Consider the following 5,591-nt stretch of genomic DNA (forward strand, 5'->3'; position numbering starts at 1 on the left):
CAGTGTTATAACTTCCACGCTCAGCACAGTATCTGGCACATAGTGGGTGTCCTCGCTAATTATTTGTTTAAAGAATACTCAACAATTAAGGGAAACCAAAGATATACACAGAATCTTTTAATATCTAGTAAAACATATCCATGTAATAGTAAACTATTTTTGATTGAAGGAATGGCAAGAAACATGCAGGTATCCTCATAGCTTTGCCCTCATGAAAGTGAGGTCCAGAGATATGGAATCATTTGCTCAAGGAGGTACTGAGGTGTGAAGGAGACCCTGCCTGGGCTTTGGAGTCAGGCGGGACTGGATCCACTGTTTCCTAGCCCTGTGACCTTAGGAAAGTTATTTACACTCAAAATAATTAAAAGCAATACTGAATGCATGGAATTTTTCTGCTGCTATAGAATTAAGACAGGAATCCACAAATGAAAACAAAGAGGCATTAAAGACTCCCATTGTAAAGAGAGATGAAAGCAACTGGGTCCTCCTTCCCAGCCCCAGCGCTTACTATTGGGCTGGCCAAAAAGTTCATTCGGATTTTTCCATACCATCTTACGGAAAAGCCCGAATGCACTTTTTGGCCAACGCAATAAATGCAGCAGAGTTAAAACGCCACCCCAAACAAAACCATTCTTTACTTCCAGAGTGGGAGAGGAATCAGAAGAGAGAAGGCCTTCAGGGGAGTTTAGTGTTAGTAATGAAAGATTTTACTTTCCCACCCATGAAGGAGGAGGAGGGGTTCTCCTACCCAAGTGATAGGAAGGCTCCCACAAAATCATAGACACTAAGGATGTCCATGGAGCGGGAAACTGGTGTCTACTCCCTGGCTGGATGCTTACCGAGCCATGGAATGTTCGGGCCCATCATCTTGCTTTGCTCAAGTGAAATAGAATATGATGAAGGAGTTCAGCATCACCTGGAATTTTAAATGTTGCATCTACGACACTGGTGACTGCTCTTCTTCCCAAGATCCCAGGATGTTCAAAGCTTATTGGTGCAGAATACGCTAGCATGGGTAGTGGATCTGGGGAAAGAAAAGGATATCCAGCCCTGTTCTCCACAACACTTGGAAGACCTCAGTGATTCCTGTGGCTCCGTATGAAGGAGAACAGAGTTCAAAAGAGGAAGCAGAAGATTCAAAGTTGACGAAGAGGCCATGACACAAAAAGACGGTGCTTACCAGGGAGGAATGGCCAGAGGAAGATGTGTATGCACTACACTTTGAGGGTGTTTTTAAAGATGGGCAGGACTCAGTGAGCTGCATTTCATCTCAGAAAAACCACAGACAGAATTTATATTGAGACAGCATATCAGCAGAGGCCACCAGCAGGGATGGGACCAGACCAAGTCAGAGAATATCAGAGGTGCCTCTACACCACTGATGCGGGTGGTTATGAGTGGAGATCCCTCCCTCCTCTTTCCCCTTCCTCACTCCTCCTTCTTCTCCTCCTTCTTTTCTTCCTCCTCATCCTTTTTCTCCTCCTCCTCATCTTCCTTCTCTTTAATATAGATATGTTAGAAAGAGAGATTGTCAAAGACTGATTTGTGAAACGTTGAACGGAGGTTTGCATGTGAATGGGTGTTGGGGACTAGGTAACCAGGGATGGCATGGAGGACTATGGTAGGAGGCAGGATAGATACTCCTGATGCTACAGTGATAGTCTCAGAGGGGAAACTGCCAGGCCAGGTCCGGCTATTTTAGGCTTCAGCATATGAATAGGTGTTCCCAACTTGCTGAAGCTGTTTGTATCTAATGGAGGACGACTTAAACTTTCAGAAGACTCTAGTCTAAGGTACTCTTTTTTAAAGTATATATTTTTTTTTTGTTTGTATCTAATGGAGGACGACTTAAACTTTCAGAAGACTCTAGTCTAAGGTACTCTTTTTTAAAATATATATTTTTTTTTAATAAATTTATTTATTTTATTTATTTTTGGCTGCGTTGGGTCTTCATTGTTGCATGAGCCTTTCTCCCGTTGCGGGGAGCAGGGGCTACTCTTCGTTGCAGTGCGCAGGCTTCTCGCTGTGGTGGCTTCTCTTGTTGCGGAGCACGGGCTCTAGGCACGCAGGCTTCAGTAGTTGGGGCACATGGGCTCAGTAGTTGTGGCTCACGGGCTCAGTAGTTGTGGCACACAGACTTAGTTGCTCTGTGGCATGTGGGAATCTTCCTGAACCAGGGCTCGAACCCTTACCCACTGCATTGGCAGGTGGATTCTTAACCACGGTGCCATAAGGTACTCTTTTTTTAAAAGCTCATGTGCCTGTCTTAAGACTTCATTCCTAGCAGAAAGTATTTAAAGTAATCCTTTTAAGGGAATTCCTTGACGGTCCAGTGGTTAGGACTTGGTGCTTTCACTGCTGGGGCCTGAGCTCTATCCCTGGTCAGGGAACTAGGATCCTGTAAGCTGCGTGGTGTGGCCAAAAAAAAAAAAAAAAATTAAGAAAAAAAAGTAATCCTTTTAAAATATAGTAGAGAAGTTGTGGCAAATTCCAATTTAAAATGATAACTTCTGAGTAAACATGTTAGCAAGTAGAATTATTTTGATAATATTTTCACCATATCTCTGTAAGGTAGAATATAGAGTTATTTATTCAGTTGAGCTTTTTTGAAAATACAGTTTTAAATTCTGAATAATGGAGCATAACTTTTTGTAATTCTAGCATAAAGACATTTCCCTATATAGTTATGCAACAAATTAGACAATCCCATAGTCCACTGAGGACTTTAACTTTGTTTCACATGAAAACATGGACAGTATGTCAAGTTCTAGATTAGGTATATAGCTTGTGGCTATAGAGACCAAATGATATAGGAGGTTTAGGAAAGTATTCAGTTAAAATTGACAAAGAGTTAAGTAAGTGCTATGTCATATAAAAAAAAAGTTTGGTTTTCTGATCTGAATTATTTGAATTAATTGCACAAAATGACAAACAGAAAAAAAGTAAGATAGAAAAGTGAAAAGAAAAGCACAATAGAATAATTCTTAATTTAGATGCAGATTTTATTAATATCTCCTTTCTCTACTCCAGTATGATCTTTCTTCATATCACTCACACTTTCAAGTTTAACTAACAAGAAAAAGTGAAATGTACATACAATTCAGATACCTTTTCTTCTGAGCCAGAGAGACAAATCCCTTCCATTAAATTCCTGAATTAAGAGACAGGAAGTTCCCCATGTAGGATAATGTGTTCACCTCTTACTCACAGAGAATGGGCTTTGATGAATAATCAGCTGGACAGCAGTTGTGCAATCACTTAGAGGACATCAGAAGTCAGTGCTGGGAAAGGGGAAGGAAGTCTGAAGAATACGAGAGGGGAGGGCTCCAGCTCCCCTCCTGAAATCAGGATTTACGGGTTCACATAAAGGTAAGGTATTTTGGTATTTCTGGCTCAGAAATATCCAGGAGGTTGTGCAAAAAAAAAGTGAGTGGGTCCACAGTCATTAATTTTATTTAGGAAAAACAGAACAAAACTAGAGAAAAATTTTAGGAGCATCTTTACACAACAAACGTTTAAAAAAAGAAAAGTGCCCTTTGCTACTCTATCAGATGCAATATTCAGAAGCATTACAAGATATTGCTGTCCCTCTGCAGGGAAACCTGATGATTTAGGGAAGTGATTCATTTAAATCTGTAACTTTTTTCCATTCCCTTTTAGATTCTCATTTTAGCATCATAGTGGAGAAGCTTAAAAGTTCTTACAACTCCCCTTGCTGGCAGCAAATACGAAGTGCAGCTTTAATATGGAAAACTTCAGCATATATACCCTGAATATAATGGCTAAATGTTAAGATCAACTTTTTATTTATTTTATTTTTTGAAGTTTTTAATTATATTTTATTGTTATTATTTGATTTCATAGACATACAAATTCAGTCAGGGCAAAATTAATATGTGCATTAGATTTCATTTCTATATAGGAGAAAAAGATATATGAATTCAGACTTTTTTTTTTTTAACGATAAAAAATTATTTCTCACAGTTCTGGAGGCTAGACGTCTAAGATCAAGGTGTTAGCAGGTTTGGCTTCTCCTGAGGCTTCTCTCCTTGGCTTACAGGTGGCTGCCTCCTTGCTGTGTCTTGCATGGTCTTTCCTCTGTGTGTGTGCATCCCTGGTGTATCTTCCTCTTCTTATAAGGACATCAGTCCTATTGTATTAGAACCCCATCCTGAAGACTTTATTTAACCTTAATTAACACTTTAAAGGCCTTATCTCCAAATATGGCCACAGTCTAAGGTACTGGGGGTTAGGACTTCAACAAGCCAATAATGATTGTCTAGTGTGTAGAAAGGTCCTGAGCTGGGCTGGAGACTGAGTCTGGACTCCTGGATGACTCAGCTGTTAGTGGAATTTCCTTCTGAAACTTTAAACAGCTTGATGACTATCTTAGACCTTTTATTTTTTTAATTAATGTTTATTGGAGTATAGTTGCTTTACAATGTTGTATTAGTTTCTGCTGGACAGCAAAGTGAATCAGCCATACGTATACATATATCCCCTTCTTTTTGGATTTCTTTCCCATTTAGGCCACCTCAGAGCACCAAGTAGAGTTCCCTGTGCTATACAGTAAGTTCTCATTAGTTATCTATCTTATACATAGTAGTGTATATATGTCAATACCAATCTCCCAGTTCATCCCACCCCCCTTCCCACCTTAGTATCCATACGTTTGTTCTCTACATCTGTGTCTCTATTTCTGCTTTGCAAATGAGATAATCTTTACCATTTTTCCACATATATGTGTTAATATACGAAATTTGTTTTTCTCTTTCTGACTTACTTCACTCTGTATGACAGACTCTAGATCCATCCATGTCTCTACAAATTACCCAATTTCATCCGTTTTTATGGCTGAGTAATATTCCATTGTATGGACCACATCTTCTTTATACATTCATCTGTAGATGGACATTTAGGTTGCTTCCATGTCCTAGCTATTGTTAATAGTGCTGCAATGAACACTGGGGTGCATGTAGCTTTTTGAAGTATGGTTTTCTCCTGTATATGCCCAGGAGTGGGATTGCTGGGTCATATGGTAGTTCTATTTTTAGTTTTTTAAGGAACCTCCATACTGTTCTCCATAGTAGCAGTATCAATTTACATTCCCACCAACAGTGTAAGAGGGTTCCCTTTTCTCCACACCCTTTCCAGCATTTATTGTTTGTACATTTTTGTGATGATGGCCATTCTGACCAGTGTGAGGTGATATCTTATTGTAGTTTCCATTTGCATTGCTCTAATAATTAGCGATGTTGAGCATCTTTTCCTGTGTTTGTTGGCCATCTGTATGTCTTATTTGGAGAAATGTCTATTTAGGTCTTCCACCCATTTTTTGATTGGGTTGTTTGTTTTTTTGATATTCAGCTGCATGAGCTGTTTTGTATATTTTGGAGATTAATCCTTTGTCCGTTGATTCATTTGCAAATATTTTCTCCCATTCTGAGGGCTGTCTTTTTGTCTTGTTTATGTTTTCCTTTGTTGTGCAAAAGCTTTTAAGTTTAATTAGGTCCCATTTGTTTATTTTTGTTTTTATTTCCGTTACTCTAGGAGGTGGGTCAAAAAAGATCTTGCTGTGATTTATGTCAAAG

Source organism: Physeter macrocephalus, chromosome 13, assembly GCF_002837175.3.
Source record: "Physeter macrocephalus isolate SW-GA chromosome 13, ASM283717v5, whole genome shotgun sequence".
Classification (NCBI taxonomy): domain Eukaryota; kingdom Metazoa; phylum Chordata; class Mammalia; order Artiodactyla; family Physeteridae; genus Physeter; species Physeter macrocephalus.